Here is a 17,697-nt window from a genome sequence, read left to right on the forward strand (position 1 = left end):
AACCCAGACTAACACAAAAGTTAATGAAGATTATTTCATGAGATGAATCAGAACATTTAAAAGGAATATTATTTTTTAAGTCTTTACACTGATGTATAAACAGCCATTTTTACATGGTATAAATCAAAGAAAGCCTAGTTCTTTGATTATATGGTAGAAGCACCACCTGCAGAAGTGATTACATTTTTAAACAGTATAGATATAGGATATGTCAAGACAAAGTAGCTTCATCTTTTATTATTTTTTATTTAATAAAGGTTTCTATGAATATATAGCAACACTTTTTATCTTCCTCTTATTCAATGTAACCATTTGGAATCCACAAATGTAACCCCCTACGCAATAAACTGAATAGAGCCATACAAAAAATAAATAAAAAGAATAGGTACTTTTTAATAATTATTAACCTGTATATTTTATATTTAAACCGTCTAGCATATTTTATTTCTCAGTATCTGTGTTGTTTTTTAAAATAAAAATTATTAGAATGGAAGTGTGTTATAGGCTGAGTCACTGAGTACGTCCACTATGGAGAGGTAAACAGCTTGAGATGGCTCTTCATTATTTTTTGTTTCAAGTCATAATTTTTTTAAATTTTTGAACATAAAGGTCTGTGGTTTTTGTTTTTTGACTTTGGCCTTGGGAGTGTTTCTTGGGATTTCTGGGCAGTTTGGGGAACGGGATAGAGAGGGTGGACCTGTGTCAGTGGGTCCCATCGGGCCACTCTGAGTCTGTCTGGAGCGCAGCCACCCCCGGGAGGGTGAGGAGTGATCGTCCCCCCCCCCCATCCCAGTTGCAGAGAGGAAAGAATGAAGGCGCTGCTCTCTTGGCAGCAATGGGAGGGCAATTTCTGTGAGAACAAGTCTGTGACTGGGGCAAGCTCCAAGCTGCTAGTCTTCTCCCCAGCGCAGGGCCATGTCTGATTTCCCCACTTGAGGGAAAGAGAAAAGCTTCCCCAGCAAGCATGGTTTCTCATGCCCTGAGAAGGTGGGATGGCTCTTCTATCCCTAGTTTTTGTAACTCACACCCAGTCACTGGGGAGAAGCGTGCAAATAAGATGCAGAGGCTGAATCGGGAATTGGCTAGCTTTGCCCTTCTCAGAAGCAGGAGCAGAGAATTCCCAATACCATCATGGAAGAATTGTCAAGGCGAGGTCCCGGCCTACAGTGGCAAAGGCGACATAGACCATACCAAACTATGCCAGAGGCAATATACCAGAGGAGCTGTGCTGTGGAGACCATTCACAAGAAGGCAAGCTATTTGGACCACAGGGGTAGAGGCCAACACACCAAGCGGCTGCGAGGTTGAGGACCTCAGAGAGTTTGTTGCTGACTGAGTTGAGGCACTGCTGTGGACCAAAAGCTGTATCCTTAATTAATGCTTTGGGGTCCTAACTTGTGGTAACCATCTAACTTTACTCATAAGCCCCCAGAAGCATGAGTATTGTCTGTGAGTCCTTTGTGGGAATTGCACCAGGTTATCCAACCCGGCAGAGAAGTGAAGTTCCGTGGTGGGAGTGGTTGGTGTCAGAATAGGATAAAAGAAGGTGGAGCAGAAGGCATGCCTGGTCTCCGACTTGGAGGCAGTTGGAGTCTCTTCTTCTCTTACTGAAGCCGGAGGAGGTCAAGCCATTTCTTCACCCACAGTATGAGAATGGGTTTTCCTACTTACTTCAATCCTCAGTCAACATCTTCCACTCTCTAAGTCCCTCATTAACATCCTTAGGGCCCTGTTGGGTAAGTGTTGGATGACTAACCACACAATCAGCCACTCACAGCCACCAGCGCCATGCGATGAAGATGAAGTTGTCAACTCCTGGAAATATCTACAAAGTCTCAAAATCCCCAAAGGGTTAGCTAGGGTGCAGAATGCACTGCATGGCCGTGGCTTTGGTATTCCTTTGCATTTAATGAGGCAAGCACCTCATTATATGTTTCTATGTGTTCGTGAGGAAGAGAGGGCAATCCAGAAATCAGAATGTCCTAGTTATTAATTCCTATCAGACTGTTATGAATATGTCAGAGTCCAAGTGTGACATCACCGTGCCATTGGTGTGCAAACTCCTCAGTTCTGGCAATAACTCTTCAATGAGTCGCATGCTTTTCTTACAAACACATACATTTTTTGTTTCTCAAGTAATGCATTCTTAGTTGTTTCTCTCATAAACAAGTATTTGGTGATTCCAAAATCACCCAATGGACGTTAGCTATATAAAGGAAAAAGGAAAGAAGAAAAAGTTTAGCATCTCTCGTATCTCCCTTTTCTCCATTCCCTCCCTGCCAGAATTTAGTATGACATCCTTTAAATCTTCTCCCTTCAATTCTTTTTCATTTCCTTTCTTCCCATATTCATATATCACCGCATTTATTATTAAAACTGAAAGCCGTCTCTGAATGCTTTTCTCTCGCATTTAAGTGCAATCTGCGATACATTGTGGACACTCTTGACATGTAACTAGTACCCAGCTGTTTAACCCTGTGTCCTGGTATCCCACTATCTAAAGCACTAGCGTTTATAGTCTGGTTTTTGAAATGCTTCTCTAACTGCTCTTTCTGCTTCCGCTTTTGCCCTTTCCAGTCCAGCAACATGTGCTTCTGTCATACATGGAGTTGGCATCCGTGAGCACTGGCCCATCAGCACCTACGAATGACAGTACCCCCTGAAGATTTCTCTTAGTGATTCTACCTCATTTCTATCTGCTCCTGGGATACTTCTTCCTTTTTATGCCTTGAAGCCCCCAGAAACCTTCCTATCTTACAACTTTATACTAGTGTTTTCTTCTCTGTGTAATATAGGCAGATACTTGGACTGCTCCATTCTTTGTTCAATTTAAGATGTTATTGAAATATAACCTATTAATAGGTTATAATGAAATATAACCTATTAAGATGTTATTGAAATACAAGCTATTAGCATTTCATATTGCGTTTATTCAGCTCCACCTCTACATACTTAGTTGCCTTACATTTTAGTTTAGTATGTAGTCCTAGTTGTTAGCTATGAATTCTGTGAGTTTTATTTCTTGAACAACTTTCATGTCACCACCATTTGTTGGAAGTAGTTTCACTGAAGATGACATTCTTAGTTGAAAGTTCTGCCTTTGTTTTTTCTGTCGCAATATTTTGAAAATGCCATTAAACTGCTTCCTGCCCTCCCATTTCTCAGATGAGAATTTAAATGTTATTTTTTTTTGGTCTCCAAATACAATGTGGCTTTTCTCTCATGCTGCTTTTGAAATTTTTCTCTTTGGCTTTGGATTTTCACCATTTAATGATGACAAGCCAAAGCCTGATTTGCCTTTGAGCTTATACCAATAAAAGTACTGGAAATCTGCCATATATAAATTTTGTTGTTCCCTAAATTGGGAAATGTTTAGCCACTATTTCCTGAAACACATTTTCTATATTTTGTTCACTTATCTGATAGGTAATGTCCTCTTTTTAGACAATGTTTAATATTTTTCCCACAGAGTTCTTAAACTTTGTATAATTTTGAGGAGTATTTTTTTCTCATTCTGCTTTGAATTATATAATTTTGCTGATATATCTTTAAGTTCAATGATATGTCAAATCTGTTGTAACCACCTAGTTAACTTTTCATTTCGCTTATCATAAATTTTAAGTCTTGAATTTCCATTTGATTTCTTTTTGTGAATATCATGTCCCTTTTAGTTTTCCCGAATTTATGATTAATTACTAGTATAATGTCATGTAATCTTTGAACATATTTATCGCCTCTGCTTCGAAGTCTATTTCTGTTAAATGCAACATCTACACCCACTTGAATTCAGTCTCCATTGACTGATATTTGTTGCTGTTAAGCATGAACTGCACATTGCTGAAATTTACATAAGGGTTTTTCTCGGGGGTCATAAATTACAAATAACACAGCCCAACAACACTTTGTGTGTCTTGGCATCTTGGTTTTTAGGCTTGTTCCTGGGTTTATTTGTGGTGCTGATTCAGAAAATTGTATCCGATAGACCACATCAGTTCTCGTTTCTTAGATTGGATGTTCTAGTATATTTTGGGCTATGAAGTTATACTAATTTATTAATTTCTTATCCTAGTGTTAAATATGGGAAGAATTCAGACATGAAAATTATAGGAAAAGACAAAACTGTAAGAAAGATGTGAAAAACAATTAGGTGTTAAGAGACTTCCAAGGGAAGCTGTGTAGGAACCTATGGGGGTAGTTGAGTGGCCGAACATGAAGTCAGTGATTCGGATCCCACAGCCACTCTGAGGCCTTTAAAAGATGTAAAACGCTGCCAGAGGGGGTTCAAAGTTCCAGCCTCTCCACTTTTAGGTTCTTGTCCTGCTTGCAAGAAAGATTTCAGGCAAGGGACAAGATTCAGATCAGAATCAGAGAAAAGGTTTGGCTAGAATAAGTCTATTAAGGGGTATACTTTGGAAACGAGGTGCAAAGAGCCCTTAGCTAGTCTAAAAGACTTGGCCAAACGTAGGGCTGGACCTGATGTCCTGCTAATGGAGAACATCCTGCTATCGGCTGCCTTTCTGACAGGTCTCCTGCTATTGTGTGGTCCTCTGTAGTGTATCTCCTCTTTCCAGGTATGTGCAGCTCAGCACCCCAGCACCCCAGAATCCATGCGGTACTCTCGTCTCAGACTCAAACCTCAGAGCCTATTCAGTCCTTGCGGAGGTACTGTGAACACCCTGTCTTTGTCGACACAGCCTTTTCCCATCTCTGCCCTCTCCCATTGATGAGGTAAGGTGTCTTACCTGCCCTTCACCTCCCTTTGTGCTGGAGAGGTATGCGTTACAATGTCTGCCAGATGCTGCCAATCTCTGCCATCATTTCCTATGTTCACTTCACTAGCCTCTGTCTAGTTATAAAAGGTTTGAAAATCTAAAGAGGCAGTTCTCCTCAGGCTTATAGAGTTGCCGTGTGTTAGCTTCAATGAGATGGCGGTAGGTTTCCTTTGTGTTATAAAGCTATGCAATATTTACAGAGACTACAAGTTAGATACTGCAAAACTAGACCACAGCTTGCAAAGAGCAGGTAATGAAAATGGAAAAACTTCCTAGATGGAAGGTGGGAAGGCAATGTAGAGTGTCAAAACTTGGAGACTTTGTAGCAATTTTTATAACAATTAGAGGATCTAATTTTTTTTTCTTCAAATGCTATAAACATTTCCGGTCACATTTTAATGTATAGAAGTAAATGAGTCATTCCTGTTAAATGTTCCAGAAGTGAGATGGACTCCAAGCTTTTTGATAAGGAAAATTCAATAAGACTCCAAAACTAAACCTTGCTCACTGCCAACAAGTCAACTCTGACGAAGGAGGTCCCATCGAGCAACGTCGAAGTGCACCTGCTGGTTTCTGACAGTGTGACTGGTTAGGGAAGGAGACAGTCTTCCTTTTATCCCCATAGGAAGACCGGACATGCTGATGTTAATAAAGAAGTAGCGACTCTGACTGACTCATTTGGGGGTTTGGAATATTAGAATCTCTAATTATCAAACCAAACTCACGATCAATCGAGTCATGGCAAACCTATTAGACAGCATAGAACTTCTGTAAATTTCTGAGGTTGAAATTTTTTAAATCATTTTATTGGAAACTCGTACAACTCTCATCACAATCCATCCATCCATCCATTGTGTCAAGCACATTTGTACATTTGTTGCCCTCCTCATTCTCAAAACATTTGCTTTCTACTTGAGCTCTTGATGTCAGCTTCTCATTTCCCCCCTCCCTCATGAACCCTTGATAATTTATAAATTATTAGTATTTTGTCATATCTTACACTGTCTGATGTCTCCCTTCACCCACTTTTCTGTTGTCCATCCCCCAGGGAGGAGGGTATATGTAGATCCATATATTGGTTCCCCCTTTCTACCCCACCTTCCCACCACCTTCCTGGTATTGCCATTCTCAAAATTTTTATGGGAACAGAAAGTCTGAACTTTGTCTTCAAAGTCCCTGCTGAGGGGAGCTCGAATAGCTGACCTTGTTGTTAGCAGTCAAACTCATAACCATTCCATCTTCAGAGCTCCTAATTTGCTGTATAATAACACTTATTTATGGCTCCTTTCTTAAGGTAACAGAAAAGAACTGCCTCCTATTCAATTCCCACTAAAGGTGTATTAGAGCTTAAACTCAGCGTCGGGTTTATAAAAGGCTCCAAGTGGCAGTGACCACCAAAACTCCATTTGCACAGTCCCCAAATGGAGTAAGTCTCCACTGAGTTGTTTTTTTTTTTCTGACCATTAATATTACCCTGCGGCAAAGTGTACTTGAAAAGAGATTCCCTTTCATTCCAGCCCAAGCAGGGGCAGTCTCTCTCTTAGGGTCTGACCTGGGTGTGCCCTTGATGGAGGTCATGAGAAATGCCCAATCAGTCTCACTCTGAGGACCTTGTCAAAAGGCCCTGGTTCAATCTTGTAATCCCTTTGATCTCACATAATATATGCGTCCCAATCATGGTCCTCTTCCTACTCCTATTGTCTAAATGACTATGATGTACTGATCTGCCACCAATCATGAATGTGTGACATGTCTCTTTGTGTGCCACACCTTATTTAAGCAGTTGAGTGTCTGCATACTTGGTTCATGGCCAGTTTGATCTCATATACACAGCTTCCCTCCTGTGGATTATGTGCCTGTGTCTTTTTTAATACTTAATAAATGTTCTCTTTACATTATATTTGAGTTTTTGATCTCTTTTGTACACTGTAACAATGATGAAAGGATACTTGGAGAAAATTCCAAGTTCATGTAATTTGCACTGTTTGAATATATCTTTGAAACAAAGCCTATCGTGCGAAGTATAACTTCACCTAAGTATCTAGGACAACACTCAGTACTGTAAATAAAGCCAGTGTGCGCCTCGTCTGTCTATGTCAGGCTAGCTAACTCTAGAGTGAAATATCCTGATCTTTTATGGGCCAACTGAGTGAGGAGTGCTATATGACATATGTTCTACGTCTCAAAAACTAGCCTTATTTTTAGACTCATCCGGTTAAATATATCCAGAAACAAGTCTAACAATTGAAAAACCAAAGTGTATGTTGGCAAGTATAAAACATCAATGACTATGAATTCTATTTTATTTTCTGATGGTTGTTACCTTTTGTTTTAGGTAGATAGATACCTTGATTCAAAGTGTAAAATCTTTCTGGTCCATGAAAAACTGCTCCTTACTTACAATACTCTGGCACCTTGGTCTTCTTTTTCTATCTATTCTAAAGTCTTTCTCTCCCTAGGAGCCTTCCTTGTGGCTTTGTTATTTAGAGCTCACCAATTATCTGGGATACAGTTATGCTTAGATACCTCAAACACGTGTTTCTTCCCATCTTTGTATGTGCTGAGGGACACATTAAAGTTTCATTTATGGATCTCACTTCCAGGATCTCCCAGTGCAATTTGTTAACTAATTGGCTCGCTCCTTCCAGTCAAGACTTAAGCTTCTCGCAGTCAAACTCTGGTCTGTGGGTGTGTTCCTTGTCATGATTTTGTCAAGACTACTTGGCATAGCTGTGGACAACTACCCTACCCTCCACAGTCCCCTCAAGCAAGTCTTCTACCTCAGGCCACTAAATAACTTTGCATTTTCCTGACTACCCAAACTCTGCCACCTCGAACTGCAAAGCTGCTTGATTGCCACTGCCAGATGCACACCCAGTTCTCCAGCTGCTGCTGCTGCTGCAGCTCTCTCATGTTTCCCAAGGTTGGGTGGGCATTGGAGCACGCTCAGCCAAGGAAGTCGTAGACTTCTGATTCCTCCCCATGGCAGTCACAGCTTCTGCTAACTCTGTAGCCTGCCTTTGGCCATTGTACATCGTCCTCAAGTGTTATTGTGGTTACAGAAGGAACACTTTATGGTAGAGCAGGAGGAAACACTGCCTGGCCCAGTGCCATCCTCACAATTGCTTTTATGTTTGTGCCTGTCAATACCACCACTGGGTCAATCCATCTTGTGGAAGGACGCCCCTTTTTTGCCACCCCACGACTTTAGCAAGCATGCTGTCCTTCTTCAGGGCCAGCTCCTCAAATAATTGCCTGGAACGATTTCCAATGCTGTGCTTGCTTTGTGGAGGGAGGAGAAGTCACCTGACTGCCCCAAACTAGTGGAAGCAGGAAGACTCAATGGGTTGATTTTCATTTTCACTCTCTGGGGGCCTCCTCGTGACTTCACATTTGTCCTCACTTGTTATCAACATTCTTTTTCATACATATTTAGCTCTTTTGCCCCTACCTCCTTTGGATAGGTTTACTTGAAAAAGAATTACAACAATGTGTCTCATCTCATAATGACTCTGGGTAACACGCTTCCTAGAGCAGGGGACAACACCATCATCTATGACTCTCTTCACAACCATGGCCATCAACTTCATTTAAATCCATTCGTATATATCCTTGGGCTAGTCCTGTTTTCACTCCCCTCAACCTTTCAAATTCCTCTCGCCTATTCTTCCACTTGATAACCTGGATACTTAATCAGATCAGAATGACCACATGCACCATCCAACTACTTGAATCTATGTGCATCTATCCACTTTTGTATTATATAAAAACGTATGAACTCTCCTACTGAAAAATTTTATTATTAAAATTTTCTCTCTGCTTTGTCATAATTTTCCAATTTACTGACGTATGCCTATCAGCAGACAATAAACCCAGTGCCTACCAATTTTAAAAGGTAACAACCAAGTAAAAACACAAATAAAATAGTTGTTTGCCAGAGTTCCTTGATGCTGCCTCATTGTCTATTACCCTCTGTAACAAAATTCGTTGAAAATCTCATCTATGTTTGCTGTTTCCATATCTTCTTCTCAGTGTTTAAAACAAATTCTAATTTTTTACTTCATTACATCTCTCTGTCATACTATTGGTATCAAGGTCACTGTTAATCTATATATATTTATATTTAGTCTTTAATTTAAACCCTTCTCTATTTCATCTCTCAGAAGAATTTCATGGAGCTTTGAACCTTCTTGAAACTTTTGCTTCACTTGACTTTTATAACTCCAACACACACACTCCCCACTGCCAGCACGTCAATGCTGAATCACAGGGAGCTTCTATAGAGTCCCAAGGCTGCAAATCTTTACAGGAGCAGCCAGCCTTACCTTTCTGCTGACTCAGGGTAAGTCTGAACACCTCGCTAACACCACCAGCAGTGTTTTCCCTTCAGTTTCACTGACGCGTCTTTCTCAGCCACTTTTATTGAACTTTCCTAATCTTCTTGGTCACTTAATGCTATAGTACCCTACTTGTCCATCCTCAGATTATTTCCCTTGCTAAACTAGTTCTCCTGTTGATTTCAGGAGTAATGATTACCAGGTTTGTTTTATCTCCAGTTCATACTTCTAAACTGAACTCATGACTATAATGTAACCTTTGTATATTACATCTGTTTCTATGCTAAATAATTTTGTAAATTTAACCTTCCCAAAGAAAAAACCCTGACCTCTTCCAAGAACACTTTATGCCTGCCATTTATTTCTCAACAAACCTTGTCTATAAATTTTCATTTTTGTCAGTCTAAAGATTCCTATCTTTATTTCACAACCTACATTCAAGTTATTTGGGTGTGTAAGAGGGTGGGGTAGGGAGGAAAGGGGGAAAGATTATCTTGTCTCTAATTATTAAATGCAACTAGAATTTTACCTATCTTCACTACTCTCACATTTTAAAAAATCATTCTTATATTTTACTTGATTTGGCTATAATAGTCTTTAATTTCCCTTATGGAATACCAGTTTTTACACTCTAGTAGAAATAAAAACACAAAAGTGTTTATGAAAGAATAAGACATTTTTGAAATAGGCAGCCATAAAAGCACACAGATAAACAGCTGCTGTGTAATCTGAGTGGACAGATGGAGCAGATCGCTTTTGTCAGGTAACATAAGTGTAGGCAGGCACAGAGAGGGCACAGAACATGGGCGAAAGTTGCAGGAGCTTGTTAAGCTAAGATCTTAAGCATTTAACAAAAATAAATTGACTTGTTACATCCTAAGATTTGCTTAACAAGGCATTCAGTCAGGAAAAACATGTGTCATGGTTTATTTTAAGGAAACACTTTTATGACTACTGAGTTACAGGTTTACTAAAGGTTAGCAGAAATGGAGCAGAAAATTGCAGGGAGGGAAAAAAAGTTTGGCTAAGACCTGATTCATTGACTCTTATCTTAGCTACAGAGTTATAAGACATTTATCATTTTCATCTTAACATTTTCTATTCTAATCCAAATTCATAGCCTTTGAGGACTTACCTCAGTGTGATGGTTAAATTTTTGTGTCAACTGGCTGGGCAGTTGGCTTGGCAGTTACTACCTACGAACAATGGCCTCACCGACCACAGTGTTATCAGCCAGTTTTGTGGCCCTGATGCAATTAATTGTCTCACAGCGGGTTGCCTGTTTTTGATATAACTGACTGCTATGTAGCGCTGACTTGGTTCTTACTGGGTCTAGATCCTACAACTGGCTCATTGACCTTAAGGTTTGTTGAACTTGAGCCAATGGCCTGCTATATTATCTGCTGATCCTGGTAGTTGGAGATCTGCTGACCTTGGACTAATACACCTCTACATATGCAAACAACCCTTACTCATACGCCCATCTTGGATCTGTTCATCTCTGTAATCTATCATTGCCCTGCCAGTCTTGGGTTCATCAGTCCTTCAAGCAACATATGTCGTGGGAACCCTCCAGGCTTAGCATCTACCTGGACCTGGAAACTCCTGACCGTGAAAGATGGGAGCCATAGTCTTTATATACGCTTCTTTCAATAAATCTATAAGCGTCGTGGGTTTCATTTATATAGAGAACTCAGCCTAAGACGTTCAGCAAGGCCTTCTTTTGTGACCAATTCATCCTTCGAGCCAGAACCCATGTATTTGCTCTAATTTTATAGCTGTTAAACTTTGGCCAAAGGGCTGGATTATTTCTTCAGAATAAGTGAGATATACACACTGGGACTCAGTCAATATATTCCTTACATTATCTGACGTGAGTCATTAATACGTAACCCCATTAGATCCCCTTCTCATAATTGTCAGGGTAAAGGTCATTTTCATCACCTTCCAAGTACACATATTGTTTTTCTTTTGTAATTGACATTCCATCCCCTCATAAGTATCCATAGAATAAAACTGTGTTTTATGTACAGCTCTATCACAAGTGTTAGAACAACGCTGGAATCAAAGTAGGCACTCAATTGCTATTTAGAGTTATAAAATACAGTAACAGATGTCCGCTGAAATGAAATGCTCACAGATGTTCAACATGATCTGACAATAGTCTTCTCCTCTTACCTCCTAGCTCTTTTTGCCCTTTGATTTTCTCACGCCATGCTGTGCTGTTACTCTAACAGAAGAGCACATCCCTTTATTAGGTCAAATGTACACTCACAACTGAGATTTTGTTCTTTTATGCCCCATGCTTGGAGGGCCATGTATTGATTGTTACTTATTTCATCTAAATTTAAGTTCAAGCATAACCCCTATGAGATGTCCACATGGACCCCATTCACTTGACTAGCCACACCCCTCTCACTCTGCTTTCTTATCTCACTTTATTTTTCCCCATAGAATTTATAATTATTTAATATCACATTAGAGAATCAAATGAATTTGTATGATACAAGGGAATCTTCTGAGATATTTTATAGGATGGTCTCACTTTACCAAACAAGGTGATACATGTGCCTCCCCAAAGTTAATTGGGGCTTAGCTTGACTTTCCAGCTGCTGACTATTATAACAATCACCGTGATATCATGTTCATGGTGTTATGCAGAGAAATAACTGTATTTACTTATCCTGACATAATGTTTAGATGTGCTAGTTTATGAAGGAGATAATCTCCATACATTAAATCATTGCTTTTATTTATTTCATTCATCTTTATTATTTTTATCATTAAAGTTTCATATACATATGTTGAATTTTTTAAATAATTGTATGCCATTAATTCCATACTCATAGTATCCTTGGATTATAAAAATGCACATTACAAAGAACTTCTTAGAGGAAATCATTATTGTAAGGTACAATTGAGGTACACATATGTTTTTGTGATAGTAGATAATATCTTTTGTGAAATATTTTTCCTTTCTCTGTGATTTTCATTTTATTTTTATTAAGTTTTTTTATTATAAATTAGGCAGTGGTTTACATTTCAGATTATCAACTTTATATTCAGCAGTTTAAACTACTAATCAAATTTCCCAATAACTTACCCTTCCCAGTGCCTTGATTTCTTTTTTTTCCTTTGTGAAGCACTAACTTCTTATATGGTGTTTTTAATTCAACTCCACTCTAATATAAACATTTATTATAATGAAGACTATGATAAAAATTGCAATGTTTTAATTAGTGTTCTCTATTTTATGGCTCTGTGTTCTCTATTGGAATGGTTACACAAAACTCACAGACAAAAATTAATGGTTGAAGTGTTTCCTTAATTATTTTTAGATTAATATAGTTTTACTGACAATAGAGTTTGCACATCATACACTTTTATAGCTCAGTCATATTGTGAGAGTTGTACAATCATCTCTACAATCAGTTCTTGAACATTTCCATCCTCTTTTATTCATTATTAGTGTTTCTATTTTCCTCCAGCTCTCCATGCCCCACCTGCCCCCAAAAAGCTCCTAACTAGTTACTATCATTATAGCTTCATCTTGTTCTTTATGTACTGGAAAAAATACAAAAAAGAAAAAAGAAATGGAAAAAAGCAAAAAATAATGACAAAATAAATCAGAGAGAAAACCCTATCTAGAAAAAAGGCTGAAGGGCCAGCCCCAATCCCAACTATATGGACACCTGCCCTTCCCCCCAGAATAATTTAATTCAGAGGACAGCACTGAATTTGCAGCTCTGGGAGAGGGACATGTCTGATCAGAGCACACAGGAGTAAATGAAGGAGGAGGAAGAATGAGTGGAGCATATTGTGGCCTACTAACCCTTGAGGATGATATTCCTGCTCAGAACAGTCAATCCACAGGGAAGACAACATGGCCGGCCCCATTATAAGACATGACGTCCCTCACTGACCCATAGCCTTACTGGAAACAACACTGGAGACACAGTGTGGGAATTGCACCTGATCTGACCCCACCACACCGAGGCAAAACACTAAGGGCATGCAACAGAATAGCAAGGGGAACAGAGCAACGAAGTCCCGAGGAAATACCAAAAATAGACTTTGGGGCCAGGGCTTGGCACCCCAACAGACTTGACTGGAAAACACTCCTAAAGGCCAACAAATAGTCCTTGCACTAACTACAAGCTTTTCTTTCTTGTTATTGTGTTTTGTTTTTATTTTTGTCATTGACTCATTGGTATTGTTGTTTTGTTGCTTGGTTTTGCTCTGTCTTGTTTTTGTGTGTTATTATCCTCATAGGTCTGTCTAAATAAGATAGGCTGGATGAACAATCTGGAGGAGGAAAAAACAGGACCATCAGTTCTGGGGGACATGGGAAAGGGGGAGGTGGGGGGAAAGGTAGTAGTGTTAACAAACCTAGGGACAAGGGAACAACAAGTGATCCAAATCAGTGGTAAGGAGGGTGTAGGAGGCCTGGAGTTACAGTAGTTTATGACATATGACCTGGGTCACCAAGGGCGGGATAGAAACTAGGTCAAAAGCGTCCAATCAGAGACAGGATCAGGCGTATTCCCCCCTTGGCCCCTTTGTCGGTATTGTTAAGCATTTTTTCCTAATGGGAATTGCTCTTCCCCATTTACCTATCAGGAGCGATGGAAACGCCTCCTCTGAAACCTAGACGTTCTCTTCCGCCATCCTGATTTAACTTGCTCACGAGTTCCCTTATCGTCCTTGTACAAATGTCTGTTGATGTGGTGTGACCTTATCTCAGTGCTGTATGGCACCAAAGAAATGGTATTCGCCTTCTCGTTCCGGAAGGAATAACCTGCGCTGAGGTGAGAGCTCCTCTGTTGAAGTGGTCGTTAACATGTACAAATTAGGGAAGTGATGTAGGATTCGTGGATGCTAAGCAAGCACTCTACCTCTTTCTCTGGGAGCCTGGATTAGAAGTTTGCATGGCTACTCATGGTAGTCCATTTGCCTGCCTGCTTTGCTGTCTTGCATCTTTATAGTAGTGGATGCCTACGATATCTGCAACATTGGTCCTTTTGTGTTTGGCTAGCTTCACTCAGCACATTGGTTTCTAGGTCCTTCTATGTTATGAGGTGTTTCATGCTTTTGTTCACGGTTTTTAAGGATGCATAGTATTCTGTTTTGTGTATGAATCATAATTCATTTATCCATTCTTTTGCTGTTGGCAGTTTGGGCTGTTTCCAGCTCCTTGCTATTTTGAACAATGCTGCAATAAACACTGGGCAGCATATGATCTGCTCATCTTCTGCATCTTACTTCCATGAGGTATTTGCCCCATTGTGGTATTGTTGGATCATATGAGGTTTCCATTCTCAGTTGTTTAGGTAGCACCATATTGCTTTCCACAGTGGTTGGGTATATTTACAAGCCCCCGTCAGTGTATATGAGTTCCAGTTTTCCTACATCCTCTGCAGCATTTATTTTAGCTCAGCTATCATTGTGGATGTAAGGTGGTTTCTCATTGTAGTGTCATCTGCATCTCCCAGATGGCCAGTGATCATGAGCATTTTCAATGTGTTTCTTTGCCATTTGAGTGTAGTTTTTGGTGAACTGTCTGTTCATGTCTTTTGCCCACTTTTTAATTGGGTTGTTTGTTTTTCTCAAACTAAGGTGTTGAAAGTTCTGTTGTCACTGGTTAAAAAGTAAAAAAAATCTCAAACGGTGATTTCTAATTTTACTCTTTTGATGAAGTATTTTGTGTGCATTAGTGATTTGTTTTTAGTTGGCCCCAGTCATCTATATAGCTTTCTGTTGTGTGTGCCCTGCATGTATGCATGTATACCCTGCAAAAGATACTTAAGTTTGTCCCAATTTTCTCATTGAAAATTGTGTGGCAAATAATCATGAAAACTGGGTTATATGAAGGAAAATGCAGCATAAGGATTGTAGGTAGGTGTATTAACAACCTAAACTAGATAGATGACACAACCTCACTTGCCAGATGTGAAGAGAACTTGCACTTGATGATGGAGATCAACCTTCAGTATGGATGACAACTCAATGAAACAAATACCTGAATCCTCACACCTGAACCAATAGGTAACATCATGGTAAATGGAGAAAAATGTAAAGTTGTCAAGGATTTTGTCTTGCTTAGATCCATAATGAATCCTCATGGAAGCAGTTAAGAGATCAAAATCCATGGTGCATTAGAGATATCTTCTGCACAAGACCTCTTTAGAGTATTGAAAAGCAAGGAAGCTGCTTTGAGGACAAAGATGTGCCTGACCCAAACCATTAAGTCAATTGCCTCGTATCCATGTGAGAATTGAACATTGAAAAAGAAACTAAGGGAGGCTGAAGGAGAATCAGTGCATTTGAATTGTGGTGCTGGAAAAGAATATTGAAAGTACCACGAACTGCTAAAAAGGACAAAGATCTGTCTTGGAAGAAGTATGGCCAGAGTGTTCCTTAGAAACAAGAACGATGAGATTCCATTTCACATATGTTGGACATGTTGTCAGGAGAGACCAGTCCTTGGCGAAGGACATTGTGCTTGGTAAAGCAGAGGGGCAGGGAAAAAGAGGGAGGTCCTCAGCAAGATCACTGGACACCGTGGCTGCATCAGTAGGATCAGTAGGAGCAATTGTGAGGATGACTCAGGACCAGACAGTGTTGTGTTCTGCTGTGTTATGGGTTGCTATGGGTCAGGACCTACTTGATGTCACCTAATAACAAGAAAGTTAACAAGCTGTCCTATGGATGGGAAATATTCGGGGATGAAGTGTTCATCAGGACACATTAAAAAGTTCTTTCAGGTATGCTAGTAAATAGCTAGAGGGGCATAAAGCAACCCCAACTCATTTCACTTTGGCTCTGCATGTCAGCAAACCCAGCTCCCTGAATGAAGTCCCCCGAGGGTCCCTACTCTGCACGCTCTCCTCCTGCACAGAACCATTTAGTCCTACTTGCCCCATGGGTTGGGAAGTCCCTCACTTGTCCCAGGCTCTGGCTCCTGGTTCTGCTGCTGCTCCTCTGATGTTGTAGCTGTGATCTGGATCCAGGAGGTTCACTGTGCAGGGATCTCAGGTCCAGAGGACACACCCCACTCCTGGCGCTTACTGGTAATGAGATCCGTCCTCCTGTTTCCCAGAGGTCTCAGGTTTACTTAGCAGGATGGCACTCCAGGGAATCTTGTTTGCAATTACTCCCAGGTAAACCTATCAGTGTCTTCCCCACCTCCTTTCCACACCCAGGAAGAAAAACATGGGTGTTTGGTGGAAGTTAATGACGTTTGCTAGAAGAGGAACATTATACCACTCCCTGCACTTGCAACTACCATATTTAAAATTTTAATAGTAATGTTTCTTTCCAAGTTAGTTTTCAGCAACTATTTGCAGAGTGTGACAGAAACATAATACCAAAAATTAATATTGTAAAAACTATCATTTATCAATATGTTATAAATTTCACGCCCGTGATAACTATATGGGAGCCGAAGTGGCCCGACAGGTTAAACATTGGGCTGCTAAATGGCAGGTTGGCGGATTGAATCTACCAGGCACTGTGTAAGAGGAAGGTTCTGCTGTCTGCTCTTAGAAAGGTTTCCTGCTGTAGAAACCCTGTGGAGAAGAATCACTGTGTTATTGTCTAACAGTAGTGAATTATGGAAAGCATAAAGAGCTGTAGGTCAGTTGTGAGTGGGATTGCAAACGGTTGACATGAATGGTTGAACAAAGGGTTGATAGTTCAAATCCACCCAGAAATGCCTCAGAAGAAAAATCTAGGATATATGTCCAAAGAATCGATCCCTGAAAACTCTACGTAGCATAGTTGCACTGACACACATGGGATTGGCCTGAGTTAGAGTCCAATTTATGACAACATCTAAATACACACACACACACGTGAATACCTCAAAAATTTGTGTAAAAATTGCATTATCTTTTAACTCAATTTGTCCATAACCTTTTCATATATAAATTCAATGTATTCAAAATCAAATTTGATGCAATAAAAATCAGTGTAGAGCTTAAAGTTATAAAGAGATACAAATAACCAAGAATTGCAAAATAATTAAAATAAGAATACTGAATCAATGGAAACAAATATTGTAATACAAGATAGCAACTAACGTTTTAGCTCATCAGTGTTATCCACACAGCCTGATGGCCAAAGTGACACTGACATGCAGTGTAGACAATGAAGCGTTTTTCAATAAGTGATTTTGGGTCAATTGGTGCATAAGTTTTATTTGCTTCATAACAAATCATCACATATTTAGCAACTTTAAACTATGCAAATTTATTAAAACACAGTTTCTTTGGCTTACGGTTCAGATAAACTGAATGCCACATAGGTGCTTATAAGGTTGCAGTTCTGAAAATATCAGGATGGAATTTGTGGTCTTCTTTCAAACTCACCCAATCCCAGGTGTCTGTTAAACAAAGGCCATTGGACATATAACTGACTACAAAATGACAGTTCACTCCATCAGGCTAACAGAATTTCTTTCAAACATGGCTCTTCTTTCATAAGAGAGTGTCCAAACCCACCATTATCGAGCAGATTCTGACTCTTAGCCACAGCCTCACTCTTCTCCTGTGGATGAGCTTGTGGGCTTGACCACCCACCTTGTACGT

The sequence above is a fragment of the Tenrec ecaudatus genome, chromosome 5, assembly GCF_050624435.1.
Source record: "Tenrec ecaudatus isolate mTenEca1 chromosome 5, mTenEca1.hap1, whole genome shotgun sequence".
Lineage (NCBI taxonomy): Eukaryota > Metazoa > Chordata > Mammalia > Afrosoricida > Tenrecidae > Tenrec > Tenrec ecaudatus.